Below are 22664 nucleotides of genomic sequence, written 5' to 3'. Positions count from 1 at the left end.
AAGTTATTGACGTGGAAAGTGAACATGAAGTATTCAATTCAGAAATAAGACACCAAAACCTAACTGCTACATTCTGTATCTAAGTTCAAAGGTAGACCGCCAAACAAATAAACATTCATGGTAAAGCCTAAATTCCCAAGGAATCTAAAAATACCACCATGAACATTGCCTTAGAGCTACTGGGAGCATACAGAATTTCTGGTATCAAAAACAGCAAGCAGCTTAATGACAATTTTATGCCAACATACTAGCACCGTTCTCAGACAAAACTGTTCTTTTTCTTAATTCGTGTGTAGGGTTTGAGCCTGTATATGTGCTCTGAGCAACTTCACATTTTCTAGAGTGAGAATCCAGGACTGGCATCTCCCAGCTAAATGTTCTGAACTCCAGGCTATAGAAACGTCTGACTCTATGTGAGAAGATAAGCATTTTAGGGTGACAATTTTACCAAACAGAGTGAAGAACACATCTGTTTTCCCTTTCTAAATTTGAACATAAGGAAACTGGGTGTCAAAACTGGACTTGATAAAGTCCATTTGACTCAATGAGATTACTTTTTTAAAATTAATTTCTGCTTACAAAGCTAGAAAAAGGTTATATCCCATCACATCCTACATTTCCATTGAACAGTTGATCTTCAGATTTAATCATCTTCTTAAATCTAAAATGCTTGTCAGTGCCTGATATGTACTGACATCTCATGATAGTTTTTGTGCTGCAGAAATAAAGTGAATTAATAATCCAATATGACTGTTTCTCAGAGGCTTGTTGGAGAAACATTCTGTTCTAGGAATGTGTCAGAGTGCTGCAGTTTCATGGTAGGAGACTGAAATAGTACAACTCGAGTGTCAAAATCAAACAGGTTTGGTATTTGAATGAAAACATCGGCTATATTTTGTCTTGTGGTCAAAGAGAAAAAGAAACATGCAGACAACCAAATTGAAAGAGGAGCATTTGTATTGGGTGATGGCAAGATGCTGGCAGCAGGGAGCTTCAGGAATGGCCTTTGAGAGAGGAGGCCAGGGGCTGCCCCATGCCAGACACAAACTGGTTCCAGCCAGTTCTGCAACAGACCCACCACAGCACACAGCTGATCCTGTCAGCCAAGCTGGTGGCACCTTTGTTGATGTATTGGATGACACCAAGCTGAGTGGTGTGGTTGGTACACCTGAGGGACAGGATGCCATCCAGAGGGACCTGGACAAGCGTGAGAAGTGGGCCTGTGTGAACCTCAGGAGATTCAACAAAGCCAAGTGCAAGGTCCTGCATCTGGGTCGGGGCAACTTCCGCTATCAATACAGGCTGGGGGATGAAGGGTGTGAGAGAAGCCCTGCCCAGAAGGACTTGGAGGTACTGGTGGATGAAGAGCTTGACATGAGTCATCAATGTGCGCTTTGTTTTGTTTTGTCCTGGATAAATGCCAGGTGCCCACAAAAACCGCTCTATCACTCCCCCTCCTCAGCTGGACAGGGGAGAGGAAATATGATTAAAGACTTGAGGATTGAGACAAAGACAGGGAGAGATCACTCACCAATTACTGTCACAGACAAAAAGGACTGAACTTGGGGAGAAAATGGAGTTTAATTTATTGCAAATCAAACCAGAGTAGGATAGAGAGAAATAAAACTAGATCTTTAAACACCTTGCCCCCACCCTTCCCTTGTTCCTGGGCTCAACTTTACTCCTATTTCCCTATCTCCTCCCACCTGAGCGGCACAGGGGGACGGGGAATGGGGGTTATGGTCAGTTCATCACATGTCTCTGCTGCTCCTTCCTCCTCAGGGAGAGGACTCCTCACACTCTTCCCTGCTCCAGCATGAAGTCCCTCTCATGGGAGACAGTTCTCCACAAACTTCTCCAACACGAGTCCTTCCCACGGGGCTGCAGCTCTTCACAAACTGCCTCAGCATAGGTACTTCCCATGGGGTGCAGTCCTTCAGGAACAGGCTGCTCCAGCGTGGGTCCCCCACAGGGTCACAAGCCCTGTCAGCAAACCTGCTCCAGCATGGTCTCCTCTCTCCACGGTCCACAGGTCCTGGCAGGAGCCTGCTCCAGCACGGGCTCCCCACAGGGTCACAGCTTCCTTCAGGCATCCACCTGCTCTGGCGTGGGGTCCTTTCCATGGGCTACAGGTGAATATCCGCTCCACTGTGGACCTCCATGGACTGAAAGGGGACAACCTGCCTCACCATGGTCTTCATCACGAGCTGCAGGGAAGACTCTCTGCTCCAGCATCTCGAGCACCTCTTCCCCCTCCTTCTTCACTGACCTTGGTGCCTGCAGAGTTGTTTCTCTCACATAGTCTCAGTCGTCTCTCCCAACTGCCGTTTCCTGCAGGTTTTTTTGCCCTTCTTAAATATGTTATCGCAGAGGCACTACCACCCTTGCTGACTGGCTTGGCCTTGGCCAGTGGCAGATCCATCTTAGAGCTCACTGGCACTGGCTCTGTCAGACATGGGGAAAGCTTCTATCAGCTTCTCACAGAAGCCACTCCTATAGCCTCCCCGCTACCAAAACCTTGCCATGCAAACCCACAACAGCTTGCAGCCCAGAAAGCCAACCAGATCCTGGGCTGCATCAAGAGAAGCATGGCCAGCAGGTTGAGGGACGTGACTCTGTCCCTCTACTCTGCTCTGGTAAGACCCCATCTGGAGTACTGTGTCCAGCTCTGGACCCCCCAGCACAAGAAGGACATGGAGCTGTTGCATTGGGTCCAGAGGAGGACCACAAAGATGATCTGAGCGATGGAGATCCTCTCCTATGAGGAAAGGCTGAGAGAGTTGGAGCTGCTCAGCCTGGAGAAGAGAAAGCTGCAGGGAGACCTTATAGCAGCGTTTCAGTAACTGAAGGAGGCCTATAGGAAAGATGGGGAAAATATTTTCAGCAGGGCTTGTTGTGGTAGGAGAGGGATCATTGGCTTTAAACTAAGGGAGGGTAGATTTAGACTAGATACAAGGAAGAGAATTTTTACAATAAGGGTGGTGAAACACTGGAACAGATTGCCCAGAGAGGTAGTAGAGGCCCCATGCCAGGAAACATTCAAGGCCAGCTTGGACAGCACTCTGAGCAACCTGATCTGGTTGAAGATACTCCTGCTTACTGCAGGGTGGTTGGGCTAGATGACCTCTAAAGGTCCCTTCTGGCCCAAAGCATTGGCTTGGAAGGTCAGAAACAGTGGTGTGGACACAAAGATCAGAGAATGAGGAGGAGCAGCTGCTGCAGGTGCACTGAGAAGACCAGAGTGGAGCAGATACTCAAACTGCAGCCCACAGAGGGTCTCATGCCAGAGCAGGTGGATATTTCCTGGAGGATCTGCAATCTGTGGAAAGTCGCGCAGAAGCAGTCTTACCCCGAAGTGTTGTATGGGATAGATACCACGCTGAGGCAGGGAAAAAGCGTGAGGAGGAAAGAGAGGCATAGAGGAACTGTTACGTACCGACCACAGACTAATTCCATCCCCCGGTGCTGCCCAAGGCAGGGAGAGCAGTCAGGAGTGCCCTGTTCAGAAGGAAACCAGCTGAGACTGGAAAAAGGGGTGTGTAGGTGGGGTAATGTTCATTTAAAATATTTTGTCTTTGCTTCTCAAATATCTGAATCTGTTTTGGCAATAAATAATTTTCCAATCATCAAGTCTGGTTTGCCCAATACAGTAACTCGTAAGTGATCTCACTTTCTTTATCTCAACCCATGAGCTTTCTCATCCTTTTTCTCGCCCCATCCTGGTAAGGAGGGTGAGTGAGAGAGTTACTGAGTGGGCATCTGGCTTCTGGACAAGACTAACTCCACCACAGTTTTCTAAGCAGCAAAGTACTAAGTTAGCTTAAAGAGCTCTGTGTGTGAAGAAGAGGGAAGTTACTGATGTTAAGTGCCAGCGCTAAGTCTTCAGTGAAAATGTGCGAGAGAAAAAAGTACTACTGTGAGGAAAAAGAGGGAAAAAAAGCTTCATCCTCCCAGTAGAATTCAAAACAGAAGAAAGAAACAATTATTTTTACTGAAGGGTATAAGAAATCCTTTTAAATGTGGACTGTAATATAACAAACTGAATTCCATTCCTTTAACTCAGAAAGACAAATTTAATGAGCTAGATGAAACTCACAATCATTTAAAATAGCTTGAAAAGCTTTGTGTGTGTGTTTGTTTTCTCATTTCGTTTATTTGAAAAATCAGATTTTGTTGCAACTACAGCTAGTAGATGGCATGAGCATTGATAGTACTGAACATGTGTTTCATTGTAAAGAATTCCTTGAGGAAACACCACACACAGGAAACCATGGTTTGTTGGTTGTTTGGTTTTGTTTTGTTGTGTTTTTTTTTTTTTTGGGGGGGTGGTGATTTTTTTTTATAAAGAACAGGTCATTATTTGAGGTCATCAACAAGCAAGTGGAGGAAAAGAAGGTTATCAGGAGTAGTCAACATGGATTCACCAAGGGGAAATCATGCCTGACCAATCTGATAACTTTCTACGATGACATGACTGGCTGAGTAGATGAAGGGAGAGACGTGGTTGTTGTCTACCTCGACTTCAGCAAGGCTTTCGACACAGTCTCCCATAATATCCTCCTAGGGAAGCTCAGGAACTATGGGCTGGATGAGTGGTCGGTGAAGTGGATTGAGAACTGGCTGAATGGCAGAACTCAGAGGGCTGTCGTCAGTGGCGCTGAGTCTAGTTGGAGGCTGGTAACTAGTGGTGTGCCCCGGGGGTCAGTACTGGGCCCAGCCTTGTTCAACTTCTTCATCAACGACCTGGATGAAGAGTTAGAATGTACCCTCAGTAAGTTTGCTGATGACACCAAACTGCGAGGTGGGGCAGATACACCAGAAGGCTGTGCTGCTATTCAGTGTGACCTGGACAGGCTGGAAAGTTGAGCAGAGAGGAACCTGATGAGGTTCAACAACGGCAAAAGCAGGGTTCTGAACCTGGGGAGGAACAACCCCATACATCAGTACGGGCTTGGGGTGGACCTGCTGGAGAGCAGCTCTGTGGAGAGGGACTTGGGTGTCCTGGTGGATGACAGGTTGACCCTGAGCCAGCAGTGTGCCTTGGTTGCCAAGAAGGCCAGTGGCATTCTGGGATGCATTAGGAGGAGTGTGGCAAGCAGGTCGAGGGAGGTTCTCCTTCCCCTCTGCACTGCCCTAGTGAGGCCCCATCTGGAGTACTGTGTCCAGTTCTGGGCTCCCCAGTTCATGAAAGATGAAGAGCTACTGGAGAGAGTCCAGCGGAGGGCTACAAGGATGATGAGGGGACTGGAACGTCTCTCCTACGAGGAGAGGCTGAGGGAGCTGGGTTTGTTCAACCTGAAGAAGAGAAGGCTGCGAGGGAACCTAATATATACTTACAAATATCTGAAGGGTGTGTGTCAGGAGGATGGGGCCAATCTCTTTTCAGTAGTGCCCAGCGACAGGACAGGGGGCAATGGGCACAAACTGAAGTACAGGAAATTCCGTCTGAACATGAGGAAGAATTTCTTCCCTCTGAGGGTGATGGAGCACTGGAAGAGGCTGCCCAGGGAGGTTGTGAAGTCTCCTTCTCTGGAGATATTCAAGACCCACCTGGACAAGGTCCTCTACAGCCTATTGTAGGTGACCCTGCTTCGGCAGGAGGGTTGGACTAGATGACCCACAGAGGTCCCTTCCAACCCCTACCATTCTGTGATTCTGTGATTCTGTGATTATGAGTACGTGAAATTTTGCTCTTTTCTGCTCTACTTCTAGACATAGTGATATCATTTCCACCACAGTCCTGTAAAATGAGTAAAAGTTTTTTTATTATTGTCTGTTCTTTCTAGCCTTTTATAAAAATATCTTTGTAGTCTGCACAATAATAATGTCAGCAGGCGTTCATTGCTTGTTTATATTTTTTTGTAATTTTTGGGGGACTATGCCCACTAGGAACTTTTGTAGGAACTTTGTGGGAATTTTGTGCTTTAATTTACGTTTTGGCCTCCCTGGAGCGTATAGGGGAAGCTCGGATTTCAAAGTGTGGCCCTCCCAGGACGACATCCCCTTTGTAGGAAAATGGCTGCCCCGCAGGCAGCCGACATGTGTGACTGTGTGTCTGTGCTGGCTGAGGAAACAGAGAGACTGTATGACTTTCTAGAGGCTCACCGAGCTCGTCCCTTGTTCCAGGGGCAAGGCTGGGTGAGGCACCATTGGTTTTGGTTACAGAGTGTGGTAGACAGAATGAAAGTGTTGCAAAAAGAAGACAGAGTTAAGAGGGGGAAGGCAAAAGCGATTATCTGTGCGGTGTTGGGAGCGAGTTTGGCTGCTGCGGTGGAGGAAAGGAACCAGAGGTCTGGTCAGGTTGAGGCGGTGGTAGATTCTCTGCAAGCGGCGGTAGAAACGCTGCGGGAACTGTTGCGGGAAAGTAAACGGCTGCTGGAGGAGGAGAGGTGCCAAAACGTAATATAGAAGGGGGAGTTAAGGAATCAGCTCCTGAGGGAGTCAGACTCCTTGGCGGAAACAGAAGTAGCGCTGGCAGAGAAAGGGATACGATCGATCTATTCCCAGGGGGACTTGAAGGGAGCAAAAGAGACCGCAGGCAGCCCCCCCCACATGTAGCCGTTGGTTAAAATGGAATTCGTATATGAAGACAACAGTGATAATCGTCCCCAGGTTATTACTAAAGAAATCCCTTTTGCGGCAACCAAATTGGCAAAGCTGCGAAAAGATTTTGAGAGAAGCTCGAGAGAATCGAAGACCGAATATGTCTGGAGGGTGTCCCTGTCGGGGGGGGACGGGATCTTGTTGTCGGAAAGGGAAGTGGAAGGGTAGTGGGGCCCGGGCTTGTTCTTAACCACTGGCGATCGCCGAGCCCCGTGGTCACTGACTCAGAGGGCCGCGTACTGGGCGGGGGGGTTGAACCTGCTGGAGAGGGGGGATCCCCTGGCCATAACGGGCACAACAGATCAGTTGCTGAAAAGTGTGCAGAAAGCAGCTTGCCTTCAGATGATGTATGATCGGGAGCTCAAGCCTAATCTGAGCTCCCCAATGCTGCTGCCGACAGACCCCGAAAGAATGACTCCCCTAATACGGGGTCTTCCCGATTCCCTGAAACCCATAGGGATCCAGCTGCAGGGGAGAATTCAAAATATCCCCGGTGAGGAGAGAACTGCGGCTGCCCTGGAGGGGGGGGCGGCCCCTGACCGTCGGTGGCCGGGGAGGAAAGTGTGGACATGGGGGGAAATAGTCCAAGAGCTGATTAACTATGGGAAAAAATACGGACCTATTAACTGGCCATATCCAAGGGCTGAAACCAGAGCCGTGTGAGCCGCAGAGCGAGGGAGTGGATAGTTGTTTTTCTAGGGGAGAAGCACGGATCTGGCCGGGAAAGAAAAGCCTCTGAATCGGCAGGGGATCTGGCAATTAGGGCTTCAGAAGGGCATTCCCCAGGCCCTCATGGATGGACTCCCGACCAAGAAGCTAGGACAGCTTGTGCAGAGATGGTCAGGGCGAGAAATTATTTTTGGGCCAGGTCCTAGTGCCCCACCCTTGGTGGATCTAGGTGGGGGGGGAAAAATAGGGAGAAGCTGGTGGGAAACTAAATCCTCCTCTCCCCCAGTGTGAGGGGGGAGGCTGAGGGTGGATGTTTGTAAGACAGCTCACCTGCAATAACAAAGGGGATTTATTGATTACGGTGGCAGTAGGGCCAAAGAGGTGACCGGTAACCTTTTTGATTGACACAGGAGCACAAATTACTGTGCTAAGCCAGGTCGAGGCGGAAAGGTGTGGAATTTCGGTCCTGTCCAAAAGCCTGATAGTTTCAAACATCTTGGGGAAAACCCAGACAGTGCCCATGACTCCAGTGACGTTATGGCTGCCGGGGGAGGAAGACCCTGTGGACACCATGGTAGCTGTGGGACCTTTCCAAATGAACCTTTTAGGCATGGATGTTTTAAAGGGTAAACAGTGGTGTGATACCCAGGGAAATTTGTGGTCCTTCGGTGCCCCCCGAATTAGACAATTGGCTAAAACTCCCAGTGCGGGGGTGCGTCTGCTGCAAGCAGCGCCTGCCCTCCCCCCTTCTAAATTAACGAATGTGAAGCCCTACTCGCTGCCATTGGGAGCCAGGGCAGGCACAGCCCCGGTGCTGGCAGAGCTGCGGGAACAAGGAGTGGTTGTTCCCACCCACTCGCTTTACAATTCCCCAGTCTGGCCGATGCGAAAACCTAATGGAAAGTGGCGGTTAACGGTCGATTACCGCCGTTTGAATGCTAATACGGAACCGTTAACCGCTGTTGTGCCCAACATTGCCGAGATCATTAGTACCATTCAGGAGCACTCGTGCATCGGATTCTGGCAACTATTGATGTTAAGGATATGTTCTTTATGGTTCCCCTTCAACCTGAAGATCAGAGCCGTTTTGCTTTCACCTGGGAAGGACAGCAGTACACTTTCATAGGGGTTCCCCAGGGCTATAAGCACTCCCTTACATTAGCTCATCATGCTCTAGCGCAGGAATTAGAAGCGATCCCCATACAAGCGGGGGTGAAGATTTATCAGTATATAAATGATGTGCTTGTGGGAGGGAGTCACATAGAGGAAGTCAAGGAGGTGCAGCGGGACATTATCACCATTTAGAACGTATAGGATTGACGATTCCGCCCGAAAAGATACAAGCCCCTTCTAGTGAAGTGAAATTTTTGGGAATCTGGTGGAGGGGGGGAATGACTTGTATCCCTCCTGATACTCTGTCCTCCCCTGACCTAATTAAAATGCTAGAATCAAAGAAAGAGCTACAACATGAACTAGGACTACTCGTGTTCTGGAGAAAACATATCCCTAACTTTTCGATTATTGCTAGACCTTTGTATGATTTACTGCGGAAAAAGGCCCAGTGGGAGTGGACCCAGGTCCACAATGAGGCGTTATGGCTGTTGGTGTTTGAGGCAAATGCCTACCAAGCCGTGGGACCTGTCCATCCAGTGGACCCAGTCCAAATCAAATGGGGGTTTGCCTGGACAGGGCTCTCAGTTCAGTTGTGGCAAAAGGGACCAGAGGGGCCCATTTCGGCCCATTGGGTTCTATTCACGTAGTTTCAAGGACGCTGAAAAAAGGTGCACAACTTGGGAAAAGGCCCTATTTGTAGTTAGTCTATCTTTGAGAGAGGCCGAACGAACTATCCGACTGCAATGCGTAACCATTTGGGACCCATTTAAAGTGACCAAAGCAGTTTTAACAGGAACCCCACCCCCTGACGGGGTGGCCCAGAGGGCCTCCGTATGGAAATGATATGATTTATTTTGTGAGGCACAAGCTCAATGGTGGCCAGTTACCAGGGAGGAATGCAAAACATGTACATCCTCTTGTGAACAGCGTCATGTCCATTTGAGCATACACCCCCTGGAAAACAACCCTCTGCACTTGAGAGAAGAAAAGGGTTTGTGGGAGGCCTGGCAGGTTGATTATTATTCCTTTGTTCTAACCCGAGAAGCAAGTTTGTTTCCTTTCTTATTTTCCAGGAAGGAGCAACCAACCTGGATACACTCTCCCAGAGGAAGTAAAACGGACACAGATTGCGACTTAATCAGAATGTGCACATTATTGTTGGTCTTACTGGTTCAGGGATGCATCTATGGAAGCCATGGAAAACCACTTCCTCCACCTTCCACTGATCCCTGTGATCCCTTTAAGGACAATGAGTTTGTGTTCTTAGCCAAGGCTGTAAGTCGAACTTTTAATCTGAGTCACTGTTGGGTCTGTGGTGGACCCCTGGGGTTATCGAGCTGGCCATGGACGTCTACACCCCTCACCCCAGCCCAGATTGTGAGCAACTACAGTGAGACCAGAAATACTACTTGGGGTGATAGCGGAACATGGCCAATTCAGTTTCCAGCTGTTGGGCAATATTGTTTAAACCGTGTTCAGGAGGGAGGGATCCATGTTGGGGAAAGAAAGTGCAAATGGACACTCACCTGTAAGTTAGTTGATAAAGATAGAGGTGTTCCCGTATGGATGTGGCTTGATGAAACCGGGCGCAATTGGGGATTTAAGTGATACTGGTCAAGCAAAAATGAAACTTTCCTCCAATGGTCCAATTATTACCCCTGTAGTCAAGTGTGTGAGTGGAAAAATGATTCTGGCACCTGGTACTGCACTGGCCGCATAAAAGACAGCCCCACTGAGTTTTTTAGCCCTTTAGGCGACAAGGACACAACTCATTTTCAGTCTCCACGGGAGACAGCTGGACCATTTGCTTATGGCACTAAGGCAAAAAGGGGTCATTACTGGATCTGCGGACATACTGCCTACAAACTTTTACCGGCAGAATGGTCAAGGACTTGTTACGTAGGATTATCCGGCCCATGTTTTTCCTCCTCCCAGAGACGAGTGGACCTCGTCTGGGGATAAGACTATATGATGATCTGGGGGATAGAAGGATTGCCTGTAAAACACGATCTATTGAGGTTAACCTGGGTGGAACGCAAAAATGGGTGAGTGATGAGTGGCCTCCTGAGAGAATAATTCAGCATTATGGACTTGCCACCTGGAACACCAATGAACCAATATCAGGGGCAAGAGAACCAGTTTATAATTTAAATTCAATAATTTGACTGCAAGCAGCTCTAGAAATCATCACTAATAAAACTGCAGATGCCTTAGACCTCTTAACTCGACAGTCTCAACAGATGCACACGGCAATCCTTCAACATCGCGTGGTCCTGGATTACCTGTTAGCTGAAGAGGGGGTGGGTGGGAAACTAAATATTTCTAACTGTTGCTTGGAGATCGATGACGTGGGCGAAGTGGTCCTCCAATTGACCAAAAATATTAGGAGAATTGCTCATGTTCCAGTACAAACATGGAATGGTTGGACTGGTGATTTGTGGTCCTGGTTTCCAGGGACACGATGGGTAAAACAATTACTACTACTTTTGTTATGCGCATTTTCTTCTTTAATGTTTTTACCATGTATTATTCCCTGTTCTGTTCTGTTAATCCGACATGTGGTATCCAATATGCAATTCATACCCATCACATCACCTGATGGCGTAAGACAGGTCCATGTCATTCGTCAACCAAAACCGACCACTGTACCCATGATTTAGACCCTATAGGATTCACAGACTGTCAGAGGGAAGAATTGCATACCTATATCCATTTCACATTTTCTGTGTTTGTTATCATGAAAAGACTACCTCATACTTACCTGATTCCTCAAACTTTTGTTCAGTAAGACATTGTTAAACTTAACAGTGTTAGAAGAGACAGTGTTTACATTGTGTAATGTTTCAACCTGCCTACGATTTTGCATTGTTGGTGCGGGTTACGGAAACATTGTAATGATGTCACCCCAATATGAGTATAGATCGTTCACCTTTATTAGTCAGCAAAACAAGGTTTATATAGCAAAGCAATTACAGCATCTGAATGGTTAGACCCCCAATCCATATATAGGCAAAACTACTGCAACTCTTTGTGATTAGTGCAGAGCTGCATCTCGATGTGGAAGCAGTGCTGTGGCAGGAAACAACAGCGTGGCAGGAAGGAAGTGACAGTGCGGCAGGAAACGGTGACGTGACGGTCCCCCTGCTCCAGTGTCCCGAGCTCGTCACTCTACCTTCCCAATAGGTTTCCATGTTCGCCGTTCTCAAGGCACACCTCCGGATCGGAACCTGGGTTGCTCAATGGCACCAAGCTATGTCCACTCTCATCCAGCCAGGACTCCACAGTGCATTTCTGTGTCATACCCCCCTTTTTTTTTTTTTTGGTCCCTCCTTCTCCTGCTGTGTCACCCATCCCCTCCATCCTGGTTTCTACCCCTATTTCTCTCTCTCTCTCTTTCTCTCTGTCTCTCTCTGTCTCATTTCTTGTTCCCTATCTCTAGACCACCACCACCTCCCACACCACCACAAAGGCAGCAATGTCGAGCCACGGGGTGGTGTAGAAGACCGCTACAAACTGGTTTTGTCTTGACATTGTCATTGTCATCCCTTGCTGGCCTCTGGAAAGAAGCCGCCACAACGACCTGCAGGAAAGCGCTTGTGCACAGATAAGTGTGTGGACGGGCAAGAACGGACTTGTCTAAGCGGGCAGCACACATGGTAGGAACTGCACGTATGCGGACATGCTCTGCGCATGCACAAATGCCCCTACAAAAGGGCAGCACATGCTCCTCGCCGCCCTCTTGCTCTCCTCCTCACCGCCTGGCTGCTGGGCTCTACTCTCGCCGGGGCTCTACGCCTGCACAGAGACTGAGCCGACCAGAGATCGCTGGACATCGTCAAATCCGTGGTGGTGGTAACTGATCCTCTCACCCCGCACTTCTTTTCCTCACCCGCTGGGGTTTTTACGACTTTACCCTTTTTTTTCTCCTGTCTTCTCTTCTCCCCCCCGCCCTCGCTGCCGTCCCCGCCAGACCTCCAATTACCGGTTCACCAAAAATAAAGTTTACAAGGTTGCAAGGCATATGACTGCGTTTGCATCTTAATCTCGTCTCCTGGGATCGCATCGAAACCTCCCTGATATCAGATCGGGACAGCAACATCTTCTTTTACTATAGAAAGATGTGGCATCATCAGTGCTTCTCTTCAATAAACCTGTACTGATTTCTCTAAAGTCTTTTGTATTTTGCTGAATATAAATGCCACATATTCAATTTTCCAGGTTTTCATTGTCATAGGGAGGCAGCCATTTGTGAACTATATCCTGCTGTAGACTTGGCTTGATCTAGATCTATTTAGTAACTCTGGCTAAACACTTTTTTTGGAAACATTTTAGAATCATTGCATATTTGGAAGAAAATATGGTTTCTACATTGATTTGCTTCTTCTGTCCATAAACTTAAATCAGCATTGTATTCTTCAACATATGACCATATGAACATTTGATTCATGGATGACAGTAGGAGCAGATTAGTAAATCGTGAGTTCTCAATCCAATGTGATAATTATTTTGGGTATTTTTTAGTGTGCAGACAGGCATGATTAGGATAAAAAACCAAAGAGAGCACTAGAAAGATGAAATAATCTATTAGCTCATATCTTTGATAGAATATAGAGTAAGATATAACTTCTACTTAATGAGCAGAGGTGATTTTGAAAAAGTGAGATGACTAGAAGTAACAATATGTACCAGAAGGACTGATTCAAGATGCAGCAGTGACCATCTTCTGAAACTGTTTGGAAATTGTGGTGATGTCCATTTATTTCCTAATAACTTTGTGGTTAAACTGTTCACCTGAGGAGCAAGAAACTGGAGCTTGATGCCTTCAAGTTCAAAGCTTCATTCCCCAGATTAAAAGAGAACTACTTAACAACATGGCAGGGGCGATCTTTAATGCATCCTGTTGAAGCAGAGCAGATAATAATTTTTTTTACGTCAAAGAAAAATCACAAGAAAAGGCAATATTATGTAGTCAGTGGTCTAACATGTTCTTAGCTATGCTTTCAACAAAATAAACATAGCTTACCTAACTTATTAGATAAAATACAGTTATGACTAGGACATGCAAAGCAACAATTCCAATTCCCAATGAGTGTCCTAACCATTAAATTAGAGAATCATACTCCTGTCTATGCTCTCTTGTTTCCCTATTAATCCCTAACTATTTCCTGTACAGTGGCACTTCTTTAATAAGGAGACTGCCTTTTGTCCACCCAGGCTAGGTGATTAACTGACTGTGGTCTTTGACATTGTGGAGATGAAGCACTGACCTCCCTCAGGCCATGAAACCAAACGTCCTCTTCCTGGGCAAGTGATCTGACAGCTAGGCATTGTCTAGAAGACTGATGATGAACACTGTATATCTTCCTGTGGGTGCAATTAAAACAACCAATGGATTATGCTCATTTTTTTTTCCCAAAATATGGGTGTTACAGAATGGTTTCAGACTATGGGTCTTAACAGGTGAGGATGGTCCAAAAGTTCTGAGTTAATAATTTTGACTCCAGGAAGGGTTTGGATTTCAGAAACAGCTTTCATAAATCACAGATAACATGACTGATATTCCACAAAATTTTTGCTACATATGATCCCAAAATTTCAAATCAATTCATATGCACTGTATTTTCTGAATCCATGTCTGCCTGTCAGCTTCAGAGCATCAGCCTAGAGTCTTCCTGGGGGTGAATTATTTGTAGCTTGATTTCCCTTTGAAATCTCAGACTTACATTGCTGATTAGATTATTCTCTAACTACTGTTTTAAATACTGTTTTTGCATTTTTTTCCCACCTTAAGAAAAGAAAGACAGAAGGTAGGCATCTGGGCTAGTATAGGTATATCTGGACTATAAGCAGTAGATTTATTTTTTATCAGTTTGCTGCTGTTAAATCTGCTGCCTGATTTATTACATTAGATTGAGTTCACTTGGACATTTGGTTTTGTTTTGTTTTATGGCTGGCAGATGGAAATCTGTTTGGTTATACAATTTTTTTTTTTCCACATCTTATGCTGATGGCACATATAGATGACAAATTTCTATAGAATAATCTCTCTGTCTCTTTGTCGTTTAACATTTTCCATGTTCTAAGCCTGCCAACCACAATATTTGGTTGCGATTCCGAATTTATTTTAAAAGTCTTTGAACCGGATACTTCTGTCATAACCATAACTGAATGTTTACAGCTTGGAGAATACACCTATAATGAAATCAGAAGGTCTTTGGGACTTACCACTTCACCAATTATATTAAATAAAACAAATTAATACCTACAGCAGAAAAAAAGTATACCATACATTCCTAGGTCCAAGAGCTAATTCAGAGAAGACTGAAGGCAGAATGACACAAATAAATGTCCATGAAGTCTGTCTGCAAATGAGAGTAGTGAAGCATTGCTAGGTAAATGTTAGTATACTATTTAGAACTGTGACCAAACTGAGTAAATCAACCTCAGTATTCAGTATCAGGGCCCTGAGGCCACCCTAGACCTTTATTTTCCTGAGCAGTCTCACCTGGGGCTTTAGCTCACACCTGCTGCCCAGTGGCTGCACTTACTTTCAGGCCTGGGTACCCAGTCCTTGTGTAAACCATATGATGTGTGTGCTTTTCTCCAGTCCTCTCTGGCACTGTCTCCCACGTGGATCTCACTTCTACGCTGTAGTCCTGTCTCTAGCTTTGTCTCCTGGAAGAACTTTGGACTCCCTTTATAGCCTAGTCTTCAGTCCTCTCTCCAGCTCCAGCTCCTTCTGCTCCTGGCTGGACTCTCTAGATGGACTGTCCTGGGTTCAGCCAGAACAGGGTTAATTTTCACTGGAATCCAGGAAGGGGCACAGCCAGGTGGGCTGACTCAACCTGGCCAAACAGAACAGGGTATTCCATACCATGTGCCATCATGCTGGGTTCCAGTGGGGGGGGGAGCTGGGCGACGGAAACTCACTCGCGGCTCGGGAGCGCACAGCGGCAGTCCGGGAGAGCTTCTCTCTGGGTTGTGCGGTTTGTGTTGTGTTTTCTCCTTATCTGTATCGTTGTTGTTACTGTTCTCTTTGTTTGCTGTTCTGTTAAACTGCCCTTATCCCGACCCACCAGTATCTGCCTGTTTCTTTCCATTCTCCTCCACACCCTGCTGGGGGAGGTGCGGCCGCGTGGTGCTTTTGTTGCCAGCCGCAGCCAAACCATAACATGGACCCTGAGCGTGGTTCATTGCTTGCCCTGTCAGGGTCTATCATTGCACCCTGCTATCAGCACACAGCTGTGCTTACTCTGTTCAGACCCTCTGGGGCTGTGCCCTGTCTGCGAGGGCACTGCTGGTACTGTGGTCACCCTCAGCTCCTGGGTTACCAGCCCTTGCTTTCAACAGCCCCTGCTTTCAACAGCCCCATTTCTGCTGCTCCATGGCATTGTTTGAGCATGCTTAGTGTAAACAATTCAGCTATTCTCAACTGAAAAACTGGAGTAACAGCAGATCCCTACCTATTTTCAAGTATGGGTGGAGAATGCCAATGTAGAGAGATGATTCTGAGAAAAATCATATGAATATAATTCAAAACAACAATGTAGCATTTTTATTTTGTTGAAAGACATACATTCTTTTATGAATGGTGGCAGAGAATAGAAAAAGAACAATTGGTCTGAATTAGCACTGGATTATCATGGGAAGCTATGTCAAGGCTTTAGGATGACAGGGAAGTGATTACAAACAGCCAGCATGGCTTCAAAGAGGGCAAATCATGCCTGCCTAATCTAGTGGCCTTCTACCATGGAGTGACTGCATTTGTGGATAAGGGAAGAGCAGCTGATGTCATCTGCTTTGACTTCTGTAAAGACTTTGACATGGTCCTACATAACATCCTTCGCATTAAGGTGGAGAGATGTGGGTTTGACAGACGCATTTTTTGATGGGTAAGCAATTGGCTGGATGGCTGTATCCAAAGAGTTGCAGTTAATGTCTCAATGTCCAAACAGAGATCAATAACAAATGGCGTCCCTTCGGGGTCTGTATTGGAACTGTTGCTGGTCGATCTTTATTAATGATGTAGACAGTGAGACTGAGTACATGCTCAGCAAGTTTGTGGTTGGCACCAAGCCTAGTGATTCAGTTCAGATACCAGAGGGAAGGGTTGCCATCCAGAGGGACCTGGACAGGCATATGAAGTAGGCCAATGTGAACCTCATAAAACACAAGTGCAGGGTCCTCCACCTGGGTCAGGGAAATCCCCAGTATCAGTAAAGACTGGGGGATGAATGGACTGAGAACAACCCTGCGGAGAAGGGCTTGGCGATATTGGTAGACGAAAAGTTAGACGTGAGTCGGCAGTGTGCACTTGCAGGCCAGAAAGCCAGGTATATCTTGGGCTGCAAAAGAAGAAGAGTGGCCAGCAGGTCAAGGGAGCTGATTCTTCCCCTCTGCTCTGCTGTTGTGAAATTCTGCCTGGAATATTACATTCAGCTCTGGGGCCCCCAGCACAAGAAACATGTGGACCTGTTAGAGTGGGTCCAGAGGAGGGCCACGAAAATGATCCTAGGCCTGGAACACCTCTTCTGTGAAGGAAGGCTGAGCGAGTTGGGGTTGTTTAACCTGGAGAAGAGAAGGCTCTGGGGAGACCTTATTGCAGCCTTGCATTACTTGAAGGATGCTTATAAGAAAGTTCAAGAGAGACTTTTCACCAAGGCTTGTGGTGACAGGATAAGCAGTACCAGTTTTAATCTAAAAGAGGGTAGATTTATATTGGATATAAGGAAGAAATTTTTTACAATGAGCGTGGTTAGTCACTCAACAGGTTGCCCAGAGAAGTTGTGGATGCCCTCTCCCTGGAAATGTTCAAGGTCAGGTTGAAAGAGGTTTTGAGCAACCTGGTCAAGTGGAAGATGTCCATGCCCATGACAGGGGGATGGGAACTCGATTAACTTTAAAGTCCCTTCCAACCTGGATCATTCTGTGATTATATAATTGTATGAATTCATCAGTATTATGGCTGAAATTCTAGCTTTATGGTGAGAGTCAGTGGAGGTATGTGTTAATAATAGAAAGTCAATGTCCTAACAACTTCCCTGTCAAACTGAACAGGTGAATTAAAACTCTGTCCAGAATCTGCATAGTACTAGAAGGAAGTTTGCTGTAAGGTCTCCGCCTGTGAACTAGGGTTTCCTCCTCATGCTCCCCTGTAGCTTAACATAAAATGAACTAAAATTTTTCATTTTACAGAAAAGAACCAGTAGTTAAACTCAGCAAGCAAAGCTTTCCTTTTTCTCCACTACTCATGAATAAAAACAGAAAGCATTTAATATGTCAAAAATAATAGAAACCTTCCCTAGGGATATTTTCCATCTTGGCCTTTGCCATCATGCATTCTCAGGCTTACATTACTTTTCACAGTGTAGGCTGTCTGTTGTTAAGGTGGAAGCATAAGTGATTTAAAAAGTAATACCTGCACCATTTCCTTGGAGGCCATAAGTGTTCTTTACTCTCATGTTTTTTTCTTTTACTTTTTATACTAATGAAGCCAATTCCCTTTCTTCTTCATTTCGTTGTAAAATGTATAACACTAATGGATTAGACCAATTTCTTCTCATGTGAATTCTAACACTATGTAATAGTTTCTTTATACAGTTGGTTGCCTTAAAAATTAAAAAAAAAAAAAGGAAGGAAAAAGGAATAAGAAAAGACCAATTTTAGCACAAGTGGGTAAATTAATTGGCACAGAAGGGGTAATATTGTTGACAATGACTCTGGCAAAGCCTGATCTCTTTAGTTTAGTGTTTGAGAAGCTAAGCGACAAGCAATGAGAAGATGCTCTTTGATTTGCAGCTACGAGTTAAAAGACAATGGATGAGCACACAAAAAAGGAGAAATCATTACCAGCAGTTGGAAGGAATGGGAAAGGCACAAGCAAAAGCATAAACTTTGCAAAAAAGAAAGGTATATGTTCCAGTTTTTTTATTTTCTTTTTTTTTTTTTAATAGATTTTTTTTTATATATCTAAGCTTTCTTTTCCCAAAACTGATTGCTTAAAATTAGTTCCAGGGGCCAATTCCTTTATCACTGTTACAGCTAAGCACAAGTTTTTGTGTTTCCTTTTCATTTTTCATGGTAAAATAGGAAATAAGATTACAATGTTTACTCATCTTTCTAGATTTATCATTGGTACCAGCTACTGCATCACATTTGGAAACAGATACAAATAGTGGATTCCTCAATATTATTAAGTCATGAAAAGGATTCTTCTTTTTTTAAAAATGATTTCTTTTCTTGAATTCAGAACATTTTAAAGACCAAATTCCCCGAACCTCAAAGCAGAGATTGGCAGAAGATCTGATGAGTCATCTAAAAATGTAACTGAACAAGAATTGCATTACTGGCTCTGTTCCAACAATTCAATATCTTAAACAGCATTTATTCCCTCCCTCTAGGGATGCTTTATATATTACAAGGCTTTCTTTGAGTGTTCACTGACTAGTTTTGACCAGCCTAGCTGAAAGAACAAAGCTATATATAGATTGTGGATGCACAAAGAGACTCTGTCCTTCTTCATAAATGTACACTTTACAAAATATAAAATAAAAACGCATATGAAGATGTTTCCTCAGCAGCTGAAGCTCTAAAACACAAGTTCTATTCACATTCGCATATACACAACCTTCTCTGAAATTATTTGGGCTGAGGTAGTTGAGAATTGAGAAAAATTTAGCTCCATTAAATGAGGGTTCATAGAGAAATGTGGAACAGTTGTGGTCTGAGGATCTGTTGTAATCAATTAATCTCTGTTACATGGCAGATCTCAGCTGTTCTTTTTCTTGCTAGCTGTAGTAGAAATAAGACTTTCTTTGATAAGAAAAGCTGTTTTTCTTGTGTCTACTGCTTTACTAGATTTTGTTCATTTCCTGACTTCATGAACATAAAGAAAAATAAATCAAGTATGCATTCAGGAATTTATAATGTCCTTTTAGCTCATTGCACTTGAAACAGGATTGTTAACTCATCATTCTAGTTGGAGAGTAGTGGTGCCCTTAATACTATCACTTTCCCGACAGTCAGGAAGAAAATTGTGCATATAATGCAGACTTGGTGAGGTTTATGTCTTCTCTTATGTCACAGCTGGGCTAGAAAAAGACAAGCTAGGCTAAGAAAGTCATGTTCTGTCCAGTGCTGCTTGTTACATTTTAAAGAGTTGATTTGAATGAAATCAACTTTCTCTAGTAAATCTAATATAATCAGTTATAATGAGAGCCAAATTCTTATATTTTTATGCATGCAGAATAGCCCAATGACTAATCCCTGACTTCAGAGGACTAATTCAGGGGCAATATATGTACAATTAGTGTTGCTTTGCAAACAAGCATACCCAAATTAATCCTAAATTAAGAAACTATTACATTGATTACCTAAGGAATAGAAAATCCACCTCCTCAATGCTTTTCTGTATAGTGATGTCGTGAAAAGCCAGAATTGAAGACTCAATAGTCGGAAGACTATTAAGCAGGTATTCTTTATTATGGCGCCGGGCACACAGGGGATCTCTCCTCCAAATGTGTGCACCGAAAGGACACAGTTACTAGGTATTTATGCTATGTTAACATACAAATTCATTACATTTGCAAGAAATGCTTATCATAGTTTTTCTGAGAACTCATTAGTATATGGTAATGTCCTTCGTACATGTTTGTTTGGCATCTCTTGGTGATCGACAGGGTCTTCAGATTATCCTGCAGCCTCCTTATCTCTGTAGTTTGCATACCTGCTCTCCCAAGGCCCAGCCGCCTAAAGGGATTATTCAGGAGTCCCTTATCTTGCAACCATCCCAATTATTCACAAAGAACCAAGACTTGTTTTGGTTGTGCAATGATTCTGACCACCTAACGTGATAACATCCCCTACACGTTACATTTGTTACATTCACAGTTATCAGTAGGAATGCACTAAAATTAATCCATGTACTATCTTCAGTTATACAAAGAAGCGTATAAAAGGACTGAATATAGATCTGGGAGTACAAGTAGGAAGAGTTGTTATTTAAAGTTTAACTGTCTGAATTTACAGTTTCTGCAAGTGTGGGATATACCTTTAATTTTTAATTTTCTGAAATATTTGATATATCTCCTTGGAGGTAGTCAAATGTACTTGTATAATAGAATTGAAAGACAACAATAAGAAGTTAATTTTCATGCCAAGCCATCAGTTTCTACTGTCTGAGGAATTTTAACCAAATCCTTGAAAAAAATTCAAATGGGTTTTGGTTCAACCACAAGATACAAGTATAAACCATAAACAATTAGGTTAAATACTTTTGCCTATGTGATACAGGAAGTCGCATGAAACATGATAATAGACCACTGATTGCCTTAAAAAGGTATCGAAATAATGGGAAAATTTACTTAAAAGAAAACCAGTCAAACCCAAATCAGTAAAATGTTACTGCCCTAAAAGAGGCTTCAGACAAGATAAACAGAAAGAGGAAAAGCACAAGGACTCCTTTTGAGTGAAGGTGAATTTCATATAGATTGTGAGTAGATTGTCAATGCCTGAGGATAACATGCAGAACTGGAAAAATTTACTGGCTCATATTAGATGCAGTATAACTGTAGGCCAAACCAAAAATAAAGGATTTAGGCCCCGAACTCCTGAATTCTAGGAGTTTGTCCCATAGAATGGGAGTGAATACCCTGTGACTAATATTTAAGCTTAAATATTTCACGGAAACTGTTAAGAGCCTTAGAACTGAATCCAAAATAATTATCCCACTAAGTAAGAGAACACTTAGACCTAGCACTCCCAAGGCAGATTCATTTTGTCTAACTTTAGATAGTATAACAAACACAAAGTTTTTTCCAAGAGGAGTAGTAGAGAAAATGATGTGGCATCACCAAAAAGGTTTTAACCCCATATGTTATAGAGATCTATCTTAGAATAGGGTGAATCACCTTGTGGAAGTCCTGCTCTTTCACTGCTGACCGATGAAGTCATTCTAGTGAAGTCGTTCTTCACTAATTCTCAGTGAAGGCTCAGGTGAATCTGGGAGATTTCAGTGCATAGCTGCACAGAGCTAACTGGTATCACAGAATCACAGAATCCCAGAATGGTAGGGGTTTGAAGGGACTCTGTGGGTCATCTAGTCCAACCCCCCTGCCAAAGCAGGGTCACCTAAAGCAGGCTGCACAGGACTTTGTCCAGGTGCTTCTTGAATATCTCCAGAGAAGGAGAATAAAAAGTATGAAACCACTAAGTAAATAAAGTATGTAAGTAAAGTATGTAGGTAAAAAGTATGAAACCACTAACAGCAGAAAAAAGCTTTGAGTCTTACCATACAAACATTTTACTTGGGGGTACACTTTAACCCTCTTTTTAACTATGACCTTAACATTTTCCTTAAAGGAAAAGGACCAACGCTTTTTGTAAATGGCTTTAAGTGTCTTGCTGTACTCAGGGCTGAAACCTTCACCCAGGAAACTAATGTTTCAGCCTGGTGGCGTTCAGCTCAGCATCTTGCCACATTCTAGCCCCCTGCCCATAACGTACTCTGAGGTTAGAGGGACATTCTTCAACCTTCCAATTAAAGCTGTGTCACTTCTGGATGCTATTATGAAACATGATCCAATTAAGTTTATTTGTGCCTGAAATAAAATGTGGACGAAATAATTATTTCATTGTTATTAGCACACTCATCAAGAAGAATAAAGATGTTAATTCTTCTCCCTATCCCATTAACTGTATTTTATTTATTCTGTATTTTATGTGATGGGTGTTTCAAATAAATTTGTGGACAGTCTTACGAAGTTTAGGTTTGGTCTCAAAATGAATCATGTTACACATTATTATAGTGGTGACTAGCAAAATTCTCAGAGTATAAAAGGTATAGAAGTTTAAGTAAACTGCTTGCTAAGTTTTTGTCTGAACTACGAAATCCCTAAGCTTCAAATTCTTAGAGGCTAGGAGTCTATCTAGGAAGCATCACATAAGCTTGCCTCTTTTCACTGCAATACCTTAGGTATCAAGTAGCAAACTCCAGTCCACTGTCAAAGTTAGGCTACATGATTAGACGTGGTTCTTCTCTTTCCTATTACAGTCCATAGCTTAATAAAGGAAGATAATTTGGGCAATGGAGAATTTGTGTATTTCTTACATTAAATCAAAGAGTTGAATTTGTTCTTTTTCAGCTGCTGCTGAACCACTGACTCCTCAAACACAATTTTTAAAAATTCTTTTCTGCAGAATAACATATTTTAACATGACTGGTGTGAGTGGGAAGAAATTGGTTCTGACTCTTTTCTTCGGTGAGAAAAGCATTGTAGATG

At 44.1% G+C, this 22664-nt stretch overlaps 1 pseudogene; it reads left to right on the top strand.

Annotated features, from left to right (window-relative positions):
- Nucleotides 1-6039: 6039 nt before the first annotated feature.
- Nucleotides 6040-9523, top strand: LOC142361496 (uncharacterized; annotated as a pseudogene).
- Nucleotides 9524-22664: the final 13141 nt, after the last annotated feature.

The sequence above is a fragment of the Opisthocomus hoazin genome, chromosome 5, assembly GCF_030867145.1.
Source record: "Opisthocomus hoazin isolate bOpiHoa1 chromosome 5, bOpiHoa1.hap1, whole genome shotgun sequence".
NCBI lineage: Eukaryota > Metazoa > Chordata > Aves > Opisthocomiformes > Opisthocomidae > Opisthocomus > Opisthocomus hoazin.
Note: the sequence above shows the minus strand (reverse complement) of the source record. Positions and strands in the feature narration are given on the sequence as shown.